We start from the raw sequence: 22,415 nt of genomic DNA on the forward strand, positions 1-22,415 counted from the left end.
CCACGGATGCGAGCAGTACCACTGGCCCTGCCCAGCAATGCCACCGAACTGCGCGGGTTCCTCAGGCTCACCGGCTATTACCGCAAGTTCGTCGCCAACTATGGGATTCTCGCCAAGCCGCTCACCCAGCTCTTGACCAAGAAAGGGTTCCATTGGGACGACCGCACTCAAGCCGCGTTCGAGCTTCTCAAGCAAGCAATGGTGCAAACACCGGTCCTCACTCTACCCAACTTTGAGCGCCCATTCGCCATTGAGACGGACGCGCGTGACACCGGAGTGGGCACGGTGCTCGTCCAAGAGGGCCATCCCGTGGCATATATGAGCAAGGCGTTGGGTGTCAAGAACGAGAAGCTATCTACCTATGAGAAGGAATTTCTCGCGGTGATGATGGCTGTCGAGAAGTGGCGACCATACCTGCAGCGGGGACCATTTGAGATCATCACAGATCACAAGAGCTTATGCACACTCGGAGAGCAACAGTTGGACACGGAGCTGCAACGCAAGACCATGTCCAAGTTGGTGGGCCTACAGTTCACCTTCAAGTACAAGAAAGGGGCAAACAACGGAGCAGCGCACGTGCTCTCTCGTGTCAGGCACCGGCACGCTCTTGACGCGCTCTCTGTGTGTCAACCCCAGTGGCTTCAAGAGGTGGCCAACTCCTACGAGACGGATGCCACCACTCAAGAGCTCCTGCAACAATTGGCGGTCCACAGCCCGGACGATCAAGGCCGCATGCTCCGGCAGGGCAACATTCGGCAAGGTGATCGGCTTTGGATTGGCGCCAATACTGCCCTCCAAACCAAGCTCATCGCTGTCCTCCATGACAGTGCTCTCGAAGGGCACTCCGGCATCACTGCGACCTACCAGCGAGTGTGGAAGCTGTTCGCATGGCCTGGGCTCAAGCGCGCCATCGAGGACTTCGTGCATGAGTGCCTCGCCTGCCAGCAAGCCAAGCATGAACACCGCCACCCCGCCGGCAAGCTTCAGCCTCTTCCTGTTCCATCAGAACCGTGGCACGACTTGATGATGGATTTCGTCGAGGGGCTCCCCAACTCCGGGGGCCACGACTCGATTATGGTGGTGGTGGATCGCCTCACCAAATTTGCACATTTTGTGCCACTCCGGCATCCCTTCACCGTGGTGCAGGTAGCTCGCGCATTCTGGGATTCCATCATCAAGCTTCATGGGGTGCCACACTCCATCGTCTCCGACCGCGACAAGATCTTCACAAGTGCGATGTGGTGGGAATTCCTTGCCGCAGCCGGCACCAAGCTCCTCTACTCCGCCGCCTACCACCCACGAACGGACGGACAAAGAGAGCGCGTCAATCAATGCCTCGAGATGTATCTACGCTGTGCTATCCAAGATCGTCCAAAGCAAGGCAGAAGTGGCTACCTGCTACAAAATTTTGGTACAACTCCACTCATCACAGCTCTTTCCTGTGTTCTCCATTGAAGGCACTCTACGGCCACGAGCCAAATCTAGGAGGATTGCCAGTTTTCCTTGAAAAGATCTCATCAGACACGGCCACCAGCGACTTCGACTGGGCAACACATACAGAAATGCTGCAGGGCCACCTCAGCCGAGCACAAGACCGCTTCAAGAAACAAGCAGACAAGCAGCGCATGGAGTGCGCCTTCACCGTCGGCGACCAAGTCCTCCTCAAGCTCCAACCTTATGTGCAGGTATCCGTCGCTAGCCGCCCCTGTCAGAAGCTTGCTTACAAGTACTTCGGCCCGTTCACCATCCTGGAGCATTTCGGTGCCGTGGCGTACCGCTTGGAGCTGCCGCTGGATAGCCGCGTCCATCTGGTCTTCCATGTCTCCCAGTTGAAGCCCTTCATCCCCAACTACTCGCCTGTCTACTCCGAGCTGCCCAAGATCCCGGACTTGACAACAACACCTCTGGTCCCGGTGGCCATCCAAGAAAGACGCATGGTCAAGAAAGGTTCGACCGCGCTCAGCCAAGTCCGAGTTCAGTGGTCTTCACTTCCTGCGAACACCACCACCTGGGAAGACTACGACATCTTGCGCTCGCGCTTTTCGTCAGCCAACATCTGGGAAGACGCTGCATCTCAAGGAGGGGCGCATGTCACGCCTGTAGTTCAGGGTGAGTCGCCTGAACCTGCAGCGGACAGCGAGTGCACGAATGGTGCAGCTACAGGTCAAGTTGGGCCGTAGCCCGAGAGCCGTCTGGGCCAAGCCCATGTAATGCGAGTGAGCCCGTGTGGGGTGCGTGTGTGTGTAAACTACTTAAGCCAGTCGTTGCCGCTGTGAGGGCTCATTTTAATAAGAAAGTGAATTGAACCTCTCCCCTCTGCTGTCTCCTCTCACCTACCCTCTTCTTCCTCATCCTGACCCCCTTTCCTAATCTACCTTAGCCGGGCATTACAGGATTCTCCACAACAAGATCAGGAACACCGTCTTCATTCTTGGCGAACAGTAGCACATATCTTTATTTTTGTCAGTAGACATATCTAGCTTATTCAATTGAATCATTAAATCTGCTGACTATGAAAGCTCGTGGAGAAGATACATTGCTCAACACAGTAGGACAAGTTCATATGTACTAGCTGTACTTCAGATTTAACATACATTGGCGTCGCAAAGAGAACTCAGTATCCCTACTCGAAAGTCTCATTCCTTTGATCTCCCAGCAGAATTATTTTGAGCTAATATCATCATTGTGGTTTACCTGATTTGGCAAAGTATCAAAATGATTATAACTGAATGTATTCACTAAAGATGTCGATTTTTTTGAACAAGTAGCATGAAAACCTAATCACCAATATTACAAGGATGTCCATTGGAACAATGTGAATTGATTTGGAGCCTTTTGGATAACTAACATCAGACTATGTAGGCATGTTTGAAGACAAAATAAAAAGGTTTACCACCATTTTTCATCAGAAAAAGGAAGAACTGAATATGCAAATAAGTAATCAGAACATACCATGTTGCATGGCCTTGCAAGCCAGTTCCTCCATGTTTCTCCAATAGAAGGTTAACGACACCTACTTGTACAGTCACGCGTTCTGCAACCTATGCATAGTATAGCATATTAAACTCACTTGTATTTGAAATTTTGTAAGGGTATATTGCTTCAATGAATTTCGATGTAATGAAACAGTTGTATAGTTATAAAAATTACTATTACTAAAATAAAAGGTGCAGACAAAGCAGAAACACAAACCCAAGAATGATTAAATTTAGCTATGCTGAAAAACATGTACTATCTTGATGAATTTAAAGTATAATCACCATTTCAATAGAGGCAGCTCTGACCGACGGCCTTGAGATAATTTTTTCCAATATGTACATAAATTAATGAACAACAAGTGCAATGAAGACAACCTTATCAACATATCCATATCCAGTGCTTGTAGTTGGTGTGACGATGCGAGCGACGGCGGCGGCCATGCCCGAGTAATGGGTCCGCAAATAGTTGTAACTATTCACAGCCAGATATGAAATGGTTATGAATTCGGAACTTCAAGGCTACAAGCCTACAACCCACGGAGAGCTAGCTATTCAAGCAGCAAAGAAAAACATTAGAGAAGATCAAAGGAGTGGACCTGATATATTTTTTTAATGCGTCCTCCAGATATTACCAATGCTGGGTGGCGTCGTCTTCCCCTCCAAGACTCTAAATTTTTTTAGGTAGTCCTCAAGAACCTGCGATGGAATAAACTATGTGCGTCATCCAGATATACCCAAATGATCTCAGCATGCCATCAATGCGTAACATCAACTTAAAAGTCTTAGGCCACAAGATTAAATACACTCACGGTCAGAACAATACAAAATGGTTGCCATAAGAAAAGCCAAATATTTCAGAACTTTCATGCTTACTTGTCCAGTCCTTCAAGAGCAGTAAGAGCAACTCAACATTAGGCACATATAAGTACCATTTCAGTCTATTTCACAATTTAACTCACATGAAATGTTAATCACGAACCAAACACCAGCACATCATATCACCTCAGAACCATATTAGTAACCCAGTTAGCACCACTGGACTAAATCATCAACATGACATACAAGATGCGGGTGAGCATTTTATGTGCTAACATAGATAAACCTAAACCTTCTGGAGGAGAATGGCGAATTGATCAAAGGATCTCGGTGTCGCTGCAGAGCACAAAAGTAGGAACTCTGCACTCTTGCATATTACCCAATGATCTCTTTCTTGCCAGATCTAGCACCATCCAGCCCATCCTCCTTTAGCATTCGAAGCAATCCCATCACCCGAAACTGCCGTAGAAGAGCAGCCTATTTCTAACTACAGTGCTATGTGTACAATTATTTTCTCATACATAAAGAACAAGCCCACAAAAACTATAATATTAGTCAATGGGTTGTGTTTGGAGAACCATAATGATCAGATCTAGAAAAACATTTTCACACCGGTATTTGGATACAACGTGTGCAACAGACGTAGCCGGATGTTGAGAACGAAGATCTAATACCAAACAACATACCTCATAGGTCGGCCACCGCGACAGGCTCCCGCTCGAGGTGGTCCATGGCTACGTCCAGGAGCCCGCTGCAACCGAGGCTGAGCACATCGGCATCGGTGGGGATGACATGGTCAAGCGGCACTGAGTGCGCCACCTTCCCCGTGTCCGCCTCCTTTCCCAACGACCTCGCCCAGCCATCGAACCAAACCGCGCCGCCACAATCGAGCCATGCCGTGATGCCATCCACGAGACTGATGTACTCATGCCAGAAGTGATGTGATCAGCTATTCAGGTAATGCAAGAGGTTTCACCATTTCAAAAATGCATCACTTTAGGAGAAGTTCATCAATCATTTTGCCGCAGTACAAGGGAGCAATGGTTGCTCAGTTGACCTAATTCAGATTCTGTCCAACTGCCCTAATCAGATAAAATCTCCTATGGTGATAGTTCCATAGAGATCATTTTACGCTTCCGGTTTGCTTTACCCTAAAATGGAAATAACTTCTTATTAGTAAGATTACAAAATCATTTCTTAGCAAATAGTCTAAATCTAGGAAACTGGTGAAAAATTATAGATCGACATAATATGGTTTGGGTGTCTTGTAATTACGGCCATACCAAAATACATATATCAATTATCATCCGTGTGTTAAAATCACTATAGTGACACAAAACATTAGTAACACAGAGATACATGGACATCATCATGTATACAATAGCAAAACAATTGACCAGTTTGAAATACAAAGCCTCGTCAAAATTTACCTATGAATCTGCAGTGTTCTCTACTATATCAGTACAAGGAAATCCTGCATTTAGAAGAAGATATATGACCTCATATTTGAGGTAGGTACCAATTCAACAACTGACTTTGTAGCTAAAACAATGAAATAGGAGTCAGTGACCAACAAGAAGTAACTCATGTTTCTATGAAACTACCAAGAAACTGCAAAACAACCTCATCGACCCTCTCAACCGGCCAAAGACAGCTTCTTTCTCCCACCCGATGTCTCGTCTCCCTGTAGCGTCAGGCACAAGCCTCTGACACACAAGGGTATGGCCTGCTTGACAGGAGGAGTGCTGCCACCGCCATTAGGGCTTCACAACGTGAAGTGAGGCCATGTTTGGGAGAGAGTATCAAAGGAAACAAATAGATTGATCTGCTACCTGATACATACTTGATATCTGAATCCGTAATGTAGTTATGGATATAAGACATGCTACGGTGATTGTATAGGTATGCCTAGTTTACATCTTTACTCTTCAAGGCATTTAACTAAACAAAAAAAAACTGGAGTCGTGTGTACCCGATTTCCAGATTCAACACCTACTTGATCCACCAAAAGTAATTTTTTGGGGGTAATATACCAGCAATGCAATTTTCCTGCTACAACGAAACAACAAAATCACTATAACAAAATGCATTAGCAATCTTCCATGTGTATGTGTGGCTGGTGATCTGAGTGAAGAAATAGAGAAAAAAATCACATTGAAATAGTCAGACTTGACATGTCAACTGGAGACAACTTGAATTATCAGATGTTATGGCACCAGGGTAAATTTTCCTTAATAGGCAAATGGCACTGGATAGCACCAAATTTACTTTACACATGTATCAATGTCATAAGCAGCACAACTAAAACAATCAAGTAATGACACCGCAAATTTGTCTGCTACAAATGCATATCACATCCAACTATATAGAGCCATACGCACAGATCCCATTAGGATTGTACATGGATTAGAAATTGAAACCCTATGGGTAAGGAGTGTCAGGAGGGGGTCAACTGAAACCCCACAGGTATCAATTCCACTTGGTAAATCAAACCCCAAGATAAGAACATGGCCGTAAGTTCTAAAGTTTGTGATAACATAAGAGCTAAGCACCCATTGATAGTACCCCCCTAATCAGGTGTCACGGCCCCTTCACTAATTAATAGCATGTCATGAGAAGCAAGTCGAGTTGGTGAACAACATAAATTGATTGAGGACAGTAGTAATGACAAAACCATTAGCAGCAGCAATCAACAATAGGAACGACCGGCAGTACGGGGAGTAGGGATGGAGTACCTTGCTGCATTTAGCTACCTTTCTACCTGACGGAAGAAGAGCAGCAGTAACAACGACCTGTAGAGATGCTGGTCATGGCGAACACGGTGGTGGAGTGGTGGAGCGGGGCCATGGGGAGCTGCAACGACGACCAAGGCCAGGTGCTCCAGGCAGCAGCCAGGGGGCGGGGCTGTGGGGAGGAGGCAAAGATGACCTAGGACAAGTGCTCGGGGCGACAGCGAGTGCACCTGCGGCTCACCTTCCTTCCATCCCGCGATGCAAACTCCGATCCACTGCTCCGGCCTCAACTCCTCTGCTGAATCACCCCAGTTGCGTCCTCTCCTCCTCTTTGAGGAAGATGGGAGAAACGAGGTAAGAGAGGGGAGAGGGGGTGGCGTGCCCACCTAGGATCCTGGGAGAGGGAAGGGGAGATGGGACTGCAACGGCAGGCGAACCAGTGGCACCTCCGACGGTGGCAGCCCTAGCCGCCTGGAAAGAGCGAGGGAGAGGGGACCTTTCGTGGGATGAGAAGCAAGTGCTCTTTTCTCTATCTCTCTTAATTCCACGCGTTTTCACTGCGACAGTAAAATCTTTGACGTGGCATAGGCTAGCGTCCGAACCTTCCGCGACTCTTAAAGGGCTTAATTGCAGAAGGCTACATATATGGAGTGTGCTTGCCAATTGCGCTTGCGACGCCTCTCCTCCCCCTATTAAGAGGAAATTGCTGCAAGGTGCACATACAAGACGCCTCGATAGGCGACCCAAACATGCCTTACGAAGCTCAGCTGGTACTTGGCGGCGGCGACCTTGAACACATGAAGCGGTTCTTTCTAGACGTCGGGCGCGTCTCCGTGTTGGGCGGCTGGGTGGTCGTCACCTATGTTAGATAATAACGAGATAAAAGAGACACGAGAGAACACAGATTTTTACGTGGAAACTCTTGCGAGAGAAAACCACAGACGCACGAAGGCGCAATCACTATGAGGAGGAGTATTACAAGCACGAGACGACAGGCTGTCTGAGGTGCGACTACATATGGGGTATATATGAGGGGCAACACATAGGAGTCCTTGTATGACAAGTAAACGAGTTGTACTTGTACGCGTCGGTACCAACGCAAAAGGCCCACACCATATGTACTACGTCTAGTCCAATACGGTACTAGAATTTGGATCACAATTTAACAATCTCCACCTTGAGCCAAATTCCCTCCAGTAGTCGAAGAAAGTGAATAACTCCATCCAAATTAGCTTAAACACCTTGTGCATCAAAGTCCATAGGACTAGTGAGAAATACCAACTAAGCCTGAGCAAAGCTCAAACTTATTGGTCGAAACTGGCTTTGTCATCATATCAGCTGGATTATCATGAGTACTTATCTTGCATACCTTCAAATCACCTTTAGCAACAACATCTCGAATATAATGAAATCTGACATCAATGTGCTTTGTCCTCTCATGATACATTGGATTCTTTGTAAGATATATAGCACTTTGACTGTCACTAAATACGGTAGGGTAAGATGAGTCTCCACAAAGCTCAGTGTACAAACCTCTCAACCAGATAGCTTCTTTGCATGCCTCAGAAATAGCCATATACTCGGCATCAGTAATGGAACAAGCCACAATAGACTGCAAAGTTGCTCTCCAACTCACAGCACAACCACCAATGGTGAAAACATAACCTGTGAGTGATCTTCTCTTATCCAAATCACCAGCAAAATCAGAATCAACAAAACCAACAAGTCCATCTCTAGTTTTCCCAAACTGTAAATAAGCATTAGAAGTACCTCGCAGGTATCTGAAAATCCACTGAACTGCTTTCCAATGTTCCTTTCCAGGATTAGCCATGTATCTACTGACAACACTCAATGCATATGATAAATCCGGACGAGAACAAACCATGGCATACATAAGTGAACCAACTGCACTTGAATAGGGAACTCTAGGCATGTACTCAATATCGGCATCTGACTTAGGACATAAAGCTGATGATAATTTGAAGTGTGCAGCTAACGGAGTACTTACTGGCTTGGCATTATGCATATTAAAACGACGAAGAACTTTATCAATATATCCCTTCTGACTTAGATATACTTTTCCAGATGGTCTATCTCTGGATATTTCCATGCCAAGTATTTTCTTTGCTGCACCCAAATCCTTCATCTCAAATTCATTACTCAATTGCTTCTTTAGTTCATTAATATCTGACATACTCTTTGCAGCAATAAGCATATCATCAACATAAAGGAGCAAATAAATAGTTGAACCTTTGACAGTTTTCAAATAAACACAACTATCATAATTAGACCTTTTGAAACGTTGAGAGAGCATAAAGGTGTCAAATCTCTTGTACCACCGTCTAGGGGATTGCTTCAATCCATAAAGAGATTTCTTTAACTTACAGATAAGCTTTTCTTTTCTAGGAATAACAAAACCTTCAGGTTGTTCCATATAAATATCCTCTTCTAATTCTCCATGTAAAAATGCAGTTTTAACATCCAATTGTTCAAGCTCAAGATCATGCATGGCAACAATACTAAGTAAAGTGCGAATAGAGCTATGCTTCACAACAGGAGAAAAGACTTCATTATAGTCAATACCTGGAATCTGACTATAACCTTTAGCAACTAACCTTGCTTTATATCTTGTCTCATCATTAGGAGAAACACCTTCTTTCCTCTTGAAAACCCACTTGTAACGAATAGGTTTCTTCTCTCTAGGCAATTTTACTAAATCCCAAGTGCCATTCTTTTCAAGTGATTCCATCTCATCATGCATAGCGGTCATCCACTTATTACTATCAGTAGAAATAATAACCTCGGAATATGAAGAAGGCTCAGCATTACCTTCAATTTCTTCTGCAACAGATAAAGCAAAAGAAACAATATTGCACTCTTCAATTAACCTGTCAGGTTTATTACTACCCCGTCTAACTCTGTCACGAGCAAGATTCCAACTGGGTGGAACAATAGGCTGATTTGGAGTGGGAGTGACATGATCATCATTAACGACGGGTTCATCATGTGCATCAACAATTTCATTACGAGATGTATCACCTGAATCAATAACATGCTCCACCTGAACAGTAGGCTGCTGAATAGGAGGCTGCTGTTCACTCTCAATAGGAACATTAGTAGATGAAACATCATGTAACATAGCAGATTCATTAAAGATAACATTTCTGCTAATAACAACCTTCTGGGTTTCAGGATTCCATAATTTAAAACCTTTAACACCAGACTTATAACCAAGAAAGATGCACTTAATAGCCCTAGGCTCCAATTTTCCATTATCAACATGAGCATAAGCAGTGCAACCAAAAACTCTCAACTGTGAATAATCAGCAGGTGAACCAGACCATACCTCAATTGGAGTTTTCTTATTAAGAGCAATAGATGGTGAACGGTTAATGAGATAACAAGCAGTGGAAGCGGCCTCAGCCCAAAAACGCCTATGCAAACCAGCATTGGACAACATGCAACGGGCTCTGGAAATAATGGTCCTGTTCATGCGCTCAGCAACACCGTTTTGTTGAGGAGTATAAGGAACGGTGTAATGTCTGACAATGCCTTCAGACTTGCAATAATTCTTAAATTGCTTAGAACAGAATTCCATACCATTATCAGTGTGAAGTATTTTTACCTTCTTTTCAGTTTGTCTCTCAATCATAATCTTCCACTCCTTAAAAGCTGAGAATGCTTCATATTTATGCTTCAAGAAATAAGGCCATACTTTTCTCGAATAATCATCAATTATAGTCAGCATGTAACTAGCACCACCTAGTGACTTTCTGCGAGATGGTCCCCATAAATCAGAATGAACATAATCAAGAATACCTTTAGTTGTATGACCGAAGTGTTGAACTTCACCCTCTTGTGTTTGCCGAAGATACAATGCTCACAAAATTTCAATTTACCAGGTTCATATCCATCAAGAAGACCTCTCTTATTTAACTCTGCTAAACCAAGTTCACTCATATGTCCAAGACGGATATGCCAAAGGTTAGCAGCGTCACAATCAGAATCCTTTGAAACAACTAGATTAGTGTTACCTGAAACTGTAGAACCTCGAAGGTAATAAAGACCATTGGTCGAACTTAAGTCACCTTTCATCACAACAAGGGAACCTTTGGTGACTTTCAAAACACTATCTCCACCTGAATACTTGTATCCCTTTGCATCAAGGGCACTCATAGAAATAAGATTTCTCTTCATCTTCGGAATATACCGAACATCTATCAAAGTTCTGATTATGCCATCAAACATCTTGATTCGAATAGAACCTATGCCTTCAATCTTGCATGGTGAATTATCAAAACCCAAAATGGAACCAGCAGAAGTAGTGGAATCAAAAGTATTAAACAAATCTATATGTGGACACATATGAAAAGTACATGCAGTATCAAGTACCCACTCATCATTGGTCTCAGCACATCCAGCAATAACGACAAGAGCATCATCAGAACTATCATCACGAGCAACGTTAGCAGAATTTTCACCTGGTTTGTTACCTTTCCTCTTTTCTTTATTCTGCAACTTGAAACACTCTGAGATGACATGCCCGTCCCTCTTGCAATATCTGCAATATTTCTTGTCTCTGGATTGTGACCGGCCCCTGTAGCCATTTTTACTTTTGCCTCTGTTTCCATTATTTGAGTTCTTCTCCTTTGTCCCGCCACGAACAAATAATCCCTCGGCTTGGGATGAACTCGAACCATCATGAGGCACCATTAATTTCATCTTCTCCTTAGAGTTCAAAGCTTCATAAACTTCATTAAGTGTGAGAGTATCACAACTATATAATATGGTGTCTCTAAAATTGGTATAAGAACTTGGCAGTGAACAAAGTAACATTAAAGCAGTATCTTCCTCTTCATACTTAACCTCCATTGCAGCTAGATCGGATATGATCTCTTTAAATTCAGAAATATGATTCAAAACATTACCTCCTTCGGGTAACCTGTGCAGGAATATTTTTTGCTTCAGATGCATCTTGCTGGTGAGATCTTTAGTCATGCAAATCCCTTCCAGCTTTAACCATAGAGCGGCGGCAGTTTTCTCGCTCAAAACTTCCTGCAAAATATTATTATGCAAATGGAGTTGAATTTGTGACAAAGCCTTACAATCAATTCTTTTTTCTCAGCAGTACAGTCCTCAATTTGGTTCTTCCCAAAACTATCCAGTGCTACATCATAGTCGGCCTGTGCCAACAACGCCCGCATCTTGACGAGCCATAGGGTAAACCTTGTGTCACGGTCCAGCAGCGGAAAATCGTACTTCATGGATGCCATGAGTAGATTGAATCTGTGTTCACAAAGTAGTACAAGCCGGTAGAAAAAGTTCTGGATAGAATTAATTTGCGGTCAAAAAAAGAGTAAATAGCACCTGGTAGCATGTGCATGTAGCAATCGGGAACAAAATCTGATCTTGGCTTCACGTGATGAACAGGAGTAGCACTACTAGTAAAAGTACTAATAGTAGTAGCAATTGATATGCTTGATTCGGCCTTCACGTGGAGTGGCAGTGACTCAGTGGATAGGCCTCGGGACTTGATCCTGTACGTAGACATGGAGTAGCAGCAACTATGTTGCGCGGCTGTCGTGGATGGGAAACAGCAGAGGAACTCCGCGGATCGGATAAGGACGACTGCAACTTGGATGATATAAGAGCGTACAGACGGAGCTTCTGTCGGTCTCGGCTTCGTAGGCGATGCCGCAGCGGAATTCAACTTGCTGTCGGATTCGAATCGGCAGATACGCGTGCAGTGGCGCACACGTCGGAATCCTAATCTTCCAGTCTCAATCTCGTATCTGTAACTTGGCTCTGTATACCACTAGTTAGATAATAACGAGATAAAAGAGACACGAGAGCACACAGATTTTTACGTGGAAACCCTTGCGGGAGAAAACCACGGACGCACGAAGGCGCAATCACTATGAGGAGGAGTGACGGTGTCCTGGACTAGGGGGTACTCACCACGTCGTCTCCCGATCTATTAGATTGGGCCGAGGACCCCCGTGGCCGTATACTCATGGGCCAGTTCGGACGGCTACCGCATACAAGGAAGATTCCACAAGACTTGGCGATCAAGACAAGGACTTCTCCCCACCGGCGTATTCGGCTAGGACTCTTGTTATCCTAGGCCTCCGGTGCATTATATAAACCAAGGCCAGGCTAGTCGATAGAGGGACAACATACAATATATACAACAATCATACCATAGGCTAGCTTCTAGGGTTTAGCCTCCTTGATCTCGTGGTAGATCTACTCTTGTACTACCCACATCATCAATATTAATCAAGCAGGAGTAGGGTATTACCTCCATCGAGAGGGCCCGAACCTGGGTAAAAACATCATGTCCCTTGTCTCCTGTTACCATCGATCCCAGACGCACAGTTCGGGACCCCCTACCCGAGATCCGCCGGTTTTGACACCGACATTGGTGCTTTCATTGAGAGTTCCGCTGTGTGATCGACAAAAGGATCGATGGCTCGTCTGCAGATCAACTGCGACTTCGGCATCTTCGTCACCAGCTCGACTGGTCACCTTGGTTCGACCAAGAATTGCGCCCCGTGTTCGGATCACCATGTCCGAACGAGGGCCTTCATCAAACATCAACTCCGATCTCTATCAAGATCACGGAGGAATCATCTATGGAGCTCGGGGGCTCAACGTCAACATTGCCCTCAAGCGACCGTGCTGTTTTTCTGGACAGCAAACTCGTATCTGCCACCACCACCTCCTTGAGTATCGCTTTGACGATCGCTTTGGTGGAATTGTGCGGAATTGAGTCTACAATAACCCTGGAAAATTTTGTCGAGTTCAGATGGAGGAATCTCTGGCAATCCACGATATACCGGAGCCCTGTCAAATCTGGACGGGAATTTGGATGAGTTTAGGGCGTGGTGTCTAGCTTCTTGCTCAGACGTCCTTTGGAAGATCCAACCATTGATCGGCTGCAGAATTCCTATATCTACCACCTCCCAAAATTTCGGCTCGATCCGACCGTCCAAACTCCGGGAACCTTCCAATTAGTGCATCACTTTTCGGATCTGTTTTCTGCACGAAAACGAATCCGACCTGAGTTCATCTTTTTTATGAACAGGATTTCGGACATTCCTTTTGAAGGAAGTTTTGTATGGGGTATTGTGTTTTGTTCCCGAACACATCCCACTAACTGTAAGATCTTTTCAACATGATCTTCAACATCATGCTGGTGTCAAACCAGTCCGGCGATATTACTCCACGGCTGCCGACCTGCGCTAGACACGTCGTCACTTTAGCCGAGCTCAACTTCTTCGGATCATCATCTCGGCAAGCCGAACAAGAGTCCGGCATCGTGAAGGATAAATCATCATCAACATCGCTGCCCCATGGGTTACACGGAGCGGGCACACCGGCATCGCCGCACGGTCACTTCATCAAGCCGGCATTGACCACGTCACGACCTGCATCGGCAGGGCCGCACTATTGCTCCTCCGCACTTTGACATCTCGGCTGGAGCGGGGGCTTCATCATCTCTTCATCAACCTACTCCGGTAAACGGGTGTGCGGATCGAGTCCCAATTTTGGGAATCACCTTCCTTCGGATTGCTACAACAAATAAACCAGGTGCTATTAATCCTAGTATTTTTTTGCCTATTTGGGTTCAATTTTTCCCAAGGAATTATTACTCTGGTTTGTCCATCATATGTACACAGGTCTATCAAATGGTGGCCGCATTAACGACGGTCGCATGGTGGTCCGGTCAGTCTCCGTACATAGTCCGGCGAATGCCGCATCCGGAACTAGGACCGACCTGTGAATTCAGGCTTTGCCACGCCCTTACCGCATCACGCCGACGCCCTGCATCGACATTGACTTCGGTGCCAGGCCATATTTCTTTTATTACTCACTTTGCATAAATTATTTATTATGCAACGATTTTTTTAATTATCATTATTACTATTATCTCCGGTTTGCACTATTTTTTGTGCACAGCAAAATGATCCGGGGACTTCGGCGTCACTCTGCCGGTCTGCATTGATCGTGCTATGTCACCACTTCGGCGTGTCAAGCTCTCCGCTCCGCCACCTCGGGACCGGCTTGAGGGATGGAACCTTGCCCCGCATCAAGCTTGGACCGCGTCATCAATACCGAAAATATTAACCAGCTAAGTCGCTTTCATGCTCAAAGCTTTAATTTCTAATTTGCGTTCGGTTCGACCAAGCATTATACTTTTTTGAAAAAAAGTTGCTTGTAAATTTTTTTTCCTTGTCCAAACTTTGTTTGTGACACACAAATTCAAGGACCCAATTCACTTGGGGGCTTCCTTTATGAAGCTTTTCCTCTTGCATATGATTATACTTGTATGGCTTCGTTCCTTGTTCGTGTATTATGCCACAGTATGCACCATATTGACTTAAGCGATTTGCAAGCTGGGTTGCCTCGCTCCTGTGTTTACCCCTACGTTCCTGATTGTTCGGCTAGGGAGTAAAGAGAGCACCTCTGCGATTGTCACGATCGGGTCGCCTGAGCCGGACCTCAGGCTGGGTGAAGCCGAAAGCTAGCGCTCTTATATTTATTCAATGATGGTCGGCACACAACGGAACTCATGAGTACAAAAAATCTATTGCACAAGTCTCATAATAACAATGAGCACCGAAGAAAGGTATCGGTGGGGGTACTATTTTCTTCGAAGATGCTTCTTAGTCTTCGCAGTAATATAGCATAAGTTCCCTGAGCGCGCTTTGTCTGTTACAGCCTTATGGCCTGATTGCCTGGTTATTGGAAACACCGTCGATATTCTCGACCGATGGAGTGCATAACACTTTTCGGTTCTTAACCGAAGAGGGAGAAGCCGACGGTCAGTTAAGACGCGTTTAAAGTTCGGTTGAACATAGATATGATATAAGTACTTTGGTACATGCAATCATTCTTCTACCCAAGTCATTTGGGGGCTCTTAAGTTTATTTGAGCCATTTTATAATAAGTGTTCTTCTTCTTAGTCGTTGCAAAGTTTTATTATTATTATTCATCACTCCTTTTTTCGACCCGAGTGTGCGGTCACTAGCCGGGGAGTTTAGTTTGCTAAACTGGCCTAATGAGAAGTACTCCGCTCTCGGGATAGGAGGTTGAAGCCGTAGGCTGACCCGCTCGAAGTCTTGAGATAGGATGTATCATGTTAAAGCACGACAGAAGCACTTCTTTTTTGTAAGACCAATTTTCAGATTGGCACCGAACACTTGATCTTGTTCGGACGTCATGTTTTTACTGACGTTTCTTGGTTTTCCAAGCTTTTTGGCACTTTTAAACTATTTGTGCTTTTCCAGCATTAGTCTCGCAGTGCAACGCCGGACACCTTTAGGGATTCGGCAAAAACATTATCATATATTGCTATATATGCATCGGTTTCGAATTGTGTCTTCGGTCAATAGTTGGGTTGCCCGGCTCCTGCACTTGCTTCCTACATTCCATTTTGTTCGGCTAGGCGTGCAAAGGGAGAACCACTGCGATTGTGCTTCCAGCTCACATGGTTAAGCACCTCAGTGGAGAAAGCTGAAAACTGACTGTCACAATAAGCGTAAACTGGTCAGCGATCCGATGACTATGACGGGCCGTTCATAACATTGGCCGAAGTGTTCATGGCTTGACCTCGACTGTCGCCGAACACTACCGGGGGCTATTAACTGGCCTCCCAAACTAAATCCTAGATATTTTGCTCTTACATTAGAGCTGAGGTTTAATGATCATGCTTAGCATGCCAACCCAAATAAAGGAACCGATAGCGGGACTATTTTCTTTGGAAGACATTTCTTCTATTAAATAGTAATATAACATATCTCTCTGCGTACCTTTGTTTATAAAACCGTATGGCCAGATTGCCTTGTTTGTTGTAAATCTTTGCCCTCATAAAGGCTTTATAAAGTAGGACAGACACTCCTCGGCTACTGGCCGAGGAGGTGGAAGCCGATGGTTGGTCAACAAAGTTTTGTACAAATGCGGATCTGAGCATTAATGACGTAAAGTACTTGGATACATAGAGTCATTACACATAATTTGTGATTTTACTATGGATATTGATCCTTAATTCGGCCACCCGTGCCCGCATTAAGGCTCGGGGCTACTGGGCTTCGGGCTTATTATTTACAAATATTAAAGGGGCACATCGATCCCCTGATCTGGTGTTGCCACCCGACCAGTGTCTCGGGGGCTACTGCATTGCTTGTCCAATGCAGAAAATTTTATGTGCAATATAGTTTCCGAGGAGATTTTGATCCTCAGGTTGGTCGGCCGCACCCAACCTGAGTCTTGAGGACTGAGCACGCCGCTTTTAGTGTCCCGAAGTATTCTGCCGAGCTTGGACTTGACCCTCAGGCCGATTTTGCAAATCAACCTGAGTCTCAGTGGCTACTGGGATCAGCGGTCTTATGTCATCCTTCATGTGCATCTCAGGTTTTAGACCGATACACACCTTGAGGGCTACTGGCTATATATCTCGGCAGAGAATAAATTGCAACAATAAAAAATATTGACACAAAATCGGCCCATAGTCGGGGTGGTGCACCACCTCGGAAGCAGTCCGACATAAAGCTCGGGCGCTGGTGGCTAGCTCCATAGAGGGCATTTCCGGCATTAAGCTCGGCTAAACTCCTTCAACTTTTTTGAACCAAGGTGATATGACACCTCGGATTTAGTCCGGCATTGGATCCTGGACACAGTCCGGCGTTGGAGCTCGGATATATTTCGGCGTTGGATCTCGGATATACAGTCCGACATTGGAGCTCGGATACATAGTCCGGCGTTGGAGCTCGGATACATTCCGGCGCTAGAGCTGGGAAGCGGTCCGGCGTTGGTGCTCGGCTGCAAAGGATACCTCAAATGCAGTCCGGCGTTGGAGCTCGGACGCAAGAGGATGCTGCCGCCCGGGAACAATTTCAAACCCGAGGTGTGGCATAAAAATAACAAGGCATTGATAAAGGCCAGAAACTTAAAGGGGCTCCTCGGATACCCGACGTGTAAACTCGCCGAATGCATTTCGGCGATCCTCAAGATCGAAGATAAAGAAGATTTGTTGAACCAGTTTTCAAGACCGGCAACCAAAGATGAAGAACAGTTCGGAAGAATCGAGGAGCGTCCCTAACTTGAAGACCGGTTCAGGGGGCTACTGACGGTGTCCTGGACTAGGGGGTACTCACCACGTCGTCTCCTGATCTATTAGATTGGGCCGAGGACCCCCGTGGCCGTATACTCATGGGCTAGTTCGGACGGCTATCGCATACAAGGAAGATTCCACAAGACTTGGCGATCAAGACAAGGACTTCTCCCCACCAGCGTATTCGGCTAGGACTCTTGTTATCCTAGGCCTCCGGTGCATTATATAAACCGAGGCCAGGCTAGTCGATAGAGGGACAACATACAATATATACAACAATCATACCATAGGCTAGCTTCTAGGGTTTAGCCTCCTTGATCTCGTGGTAGATCTACTCTTGTACTGCCCACATCATCAATATTAATCAAGCAGGAGTAGGGTATTACCTCCATCGAGAGGGCCCGAACCTAGGTAAAAACATCGTGTCCCTTGTCTCCTGTTACCATCGATCCTAGACGCACAGTTCGGGACCCCCTACCCGAGATCCGCCGGTTTTGACACCGGCAAGGAGTATTACAAGCACGAGACGACAGGCCGTCTGAGGTGCGACTACATGGGGTATATATGAGGGGCAACACATAGGAGTCCTTGTAGGACAAGTAAACGAGTTGTACTCGTACGCGTCGGTACCAACGCAAAAGGCCCACACCGTATGTACTACGTCTAGTCCAATATGGTACTAGAATTTGGATCACAATTTAACAACCTACTCCTTCGTCCGTTCTATCCTGATGGGCCCACTCACGCTGAGCACGAAGATGCGGCCTATATACCATTACAAGGCCTAATGGGCCCACTCATGGCCTGCAAGCCAGTTTGGTAGTCACTGGTTTCTCGTGTGCCTTGCTTGCGTCTCCAGGTTTGGCCCACGTCATCTTGAAGAAATAAAGTGGCTTCTCCCACTTCATCAGTGGTAGATGTAGGAGAGACACTGCTGTGCCCCCCTTGATTTCTCGTGTGCCTTGCTTGCGCCTTCAGGTTTCGCCCACGTCGTCTTGAAGAACTGAAGTGGCTTCTCCCACTTCATCAGCGGTAGATGTGGGAGAGACACTGCACCCCCCACCCCCAAGCCGGCGCACGCGAGAACTTTTGGGTTAAGGAGTTCAAATCTTCCCAAGTAGCCGCATCAGGACCATCGGTGCTCCACTCAATCAAGACTTGCGGAATCATGTGATGTCCTTCATGACGAACATGTCTCTATAATAAGCGAGCATGCACATGGAACAGACTATCAGGAGGAGGGTAATACCTGATGTTTAGGAGCAAAATCTTAGAGTTGCGTAACATGGAAAACGGGGTGAATTTTTCTTGAGTCAAGTAACTTGAACCAATAAGCTACATTCCCAATCTTTGCAGTAATACGATAAGGACCATAATATCAGAAGCCAACTTCTGATGTGCTCGATCAACCACCAAAGATTGCACATACGATTGTAACTTCAAGAACACCAAATCACCTTCTCTAAATCCTCCCTCGGGTTCTCTTCTTGTCATCCGATGCTTTCATATGGTCCCGAGTGCATAAAAGATGTTGGCGAACAGATTCAGTTACTGCAACTCTTTCGGTTAACCACTATTCAACATCAGCTATAGCCACTGTGTCAGAAGCAGAAATACCAATGTAATAGTGGCTACGACCATATAAAAGCTCAGGGGCTATAACCACTGTGGAACATCAGTTGTCGAGGATTTTATCGATGTCAACTTCTTTTGCCACACGAGAAATGGCGGTCTAGCATTTTATTCTTGTTGATCTTCTTGATCGTCATTTGCTTCAGGATCATCTTCCTCATCGATCGGCTTAGCTGCCTCCAACGAAATTCTCTTCATTTTCTTTAGGATGAGTTCTTGTTCGACAAAGACAATCCGGAGGATTTTCTTCAACAGGTTTGATTTCCCTGATTCCCATCATATTTATAACTTCACTTGGTTCAGTTTCATCTAGCACAGGTGGTAATTGCTCCTTCTGAGAGTCATTAGCTTCATCAAACGACACATCTACTGTTACCATAACCTTATGGTAGTGGAGGTTAAAGACTTTGTAGGTATCCATCCAAGTCCTAACCATAATCAATGAAAAGCCCTTCGTGTGTTTTGGGTGCACATTTAGAGTGTACAACACTATCTCTAATATAACATGGTGCACCAAAGAATCTAAGGTATGATACATTGGGCTATAAAATGTGGTGAGATCATATGAAGTTTCCTTGAGGAAGTTGTGTAGATAAACCCGGTTGATAATATGCCACACAGTGTTGATGGGATCCACCCTAATTGAATTGGGGTATCGTATTCATTGAGAATTCCTCGGGTTTAATGAGATCTATTCTTGCGTTCCACTACTCCATTTTGGTGCGGAGTGTATGAGCGGAGAACTCATGAGTGACATCATATTCATCAAGAAATGCTTCAATGTATATGTTCTTGAATTACGTGCCATTGTCACTTCTCACAGGCTTGGTGAGGACACCATAGTCCGTTTGAGATCTTCATGCAAATTTATTGAAGCAATCATGTGTTTCCCTTTTGTATACAAGAAAATATACCGAGGTGAACCATGAAAAATCATCAACACTATGAGACCATAGTGATTACCACTGAATTTGGTGCAATGTTGCGGTCCAAGTAAGTATGTGTGAAGAAATTCAAGTGGGCGTTTTGTGGTCATGATAGTATTCACATGGGTGCTTGGCTTTCAATTGCTTCCCAGCTTCACAAGCAGCACACATAAGTGATCCTTCTCGAACTTTATGTTGTCAATGCCCACAATAGGCTTCTTTTTAACCAACATTTCCAAGTTCATCATACGTCATGTCCCAGCCTTCGATGCCATAGCCAACACTTAGTTGCTTTTGCAAGCAAGAAAAGTAGTAACTGATGGGCAATTGGTGAAATCTACAAGATACAAATCACCTCTTCGAATACCTTCGAAGACAAATGAGTAATCATTTGCAGAGACGACTTTGCACCCAAGTTTGGTGAAAAGTACTAGCATGCCCATATGACACAATTTAGAGACAAACGCGAGATTGTAGTCTAGACCTTTGACATACATTACCTTGTCGATGTGTTTGTCTCCCAAGATAGCAACTTTACCTAAACCCATTACCTTTCATTTGTTGTTGTTTGCAAATGTGATGTTCCTCTTGGTAGAAGGACTAAGCTTGAAATCAGCAATCATGCTTCTGTCTCCAATAATATGATTAGTGCAGCCATTGTCCATGAACCACTTTGTTCCTCCAGACACATAGCTCTATAGAAGAATTAGTTCTTCTTAACCACCCATATCTTTATGGGCGACTTAGAAGAAATTGCATTATGCTGGATATTTGAGGACATTACACAAGGAACAAGAGAGTTTTTTCTTCAAATTATAGTTAGAGCAATCAAATGAATACGAAAAGAATTTTTTTGAAGTTTTCTGAACATGATGGTTCGAAGAAATATGTTCATATTCATATGAGGCAAAATTAGCACTGGAACCATCTGAGGACTTTGTAGCAAATCCATTAGCAAACTTATGACAATGCAAGGGATTTTTACCTGCAACCTGCGAGGAGTTAGTCCTGCAATGGAGCTTACTACCCTATGGTGTCAGAGAACATTCACATCAGTGTTCTCAACAAGTGCCTTGGGTACCTAGATCTTCTTCACGGTAGGGCCATTCCCTCAAGTTACTTCCAATAAAGTGTGTGAATACTTTGCCTCTCTAATTCTTCAAGAGTTTATAGTTTAAGTCACATCACACATCCATTGTAGAGTGAGCACTGCAATCATAACCAGATCAAAGTGAAGGATCAAGAGGTTTTCCTTTAAAAAGAACCCATTGTGTCCTGGGATACTACGTGGGAGTCCAGTAGGAACTATCGGGATTAATGTTCCTAATAAAACAAACCCCTTCGTTTCAAGGGTTCTTATTGACGATTTTCTTCTTGAGTACATCACAAAGGGTTTGGTGCCCTTTAAGACTTTTGGACATTAATTCATGTCCCAAGAAAATTCATCCTCACATTTGATAACCCACAAGTATAGGGGGTCGCAACAATTTTCGAGGGTAGAGTATTCAACCCAAATTTATTGTCGACACAAGGGGAGCCCAAGAATATTCACGAGTATTAGTAGTTGAGTTGTCAATTCAGCCACACCTCAAAGACTTAATATCTGCAGCAAAGTATTTAGTAGCAAAGTAGTATGATAGTAATGGTAACAGCGGTAACAATAGCAATAACAATTTTGTAGTGATTGTGACAGTAGCAACAATGAAAGTAACTTAGCAAAGATCAATATGTGAAAGGCTCATAGGCATTGGATCAGTGATGGATAATTGTGTTGGATAATATTTATCATGTAGCAGTCATAACCTAGGGTGACAGAGAATTAGCTCCAATTCATCAATATAGCATAGGCATGCATTCCGTATATAGTCATACAGACTTATAGAAAAGAACTTGCATGACATCTTTTTTCCTACCCTCTTGTGGTAGTGGGGTCCATAAGGAAACTAAGGGTTATTAAGGCCTCCTTTTAATAGAGAACCGAAACAAAGCATTAGCACTTAGTGAATACATGAACTCCTCAAACTACGTTAATCACCAGAAAGAATCCGAATTATTGTCACCTTGGGGTATGCGGATCATAACACGTAGTAGGTGTCTACAACTTGTAAGATAGGATCTAGAACACAAATATATTCATGAAAACATAATAGGTTCAGATCCGAAATCATGGCACTCGGGCCCTAGTGACAAGCATTAAGCATAGCAAAGTCATAGC

General features: G+C 44.8%; 1 long non-coding RNA gene across 1 annotated transcript; it reads right to left on the reverse strand.

Annotated features, from left to right (window-relative positions):
- Window positions 1-2,219: 2,219 nt before the first annotated feature.
- On the reverse strand, window positions 2,220-3,521 carry LOC119327408. The gene is made up of 3 exons (XR_005158502.1): window positions 3,354-3,521; window positions 2,953-3,041; window positions 2,220-2,694 (listed from the first exon to the last, which is right to left on the reverse strand). It is a non-coding gene; the product is annotated as an uncharacterized LOC119327408 (long non-coding RNA).
- Window positions 3,522-22,415: the final 18,894 nt, after the last annotated feature.

The sequence above is a fragment of the Triticum dicoccoides genome, chromosome 7A (assembly GCF_002162155.2).
Source record: "Triticum dicoccoides isolate Atlit2015 ecotype Zavitan chromosome 7A, WEW_v2.0, whole genome shotgun sequence".
In the NCBI taxonomy this organism is placed as follows: domain Eukaryota; kingdom Viridiplantae; phylum Streptophyta; class Magnoliopsida; order Poales; family Poaceae; genus Triticum; species Triticum dicoccoides.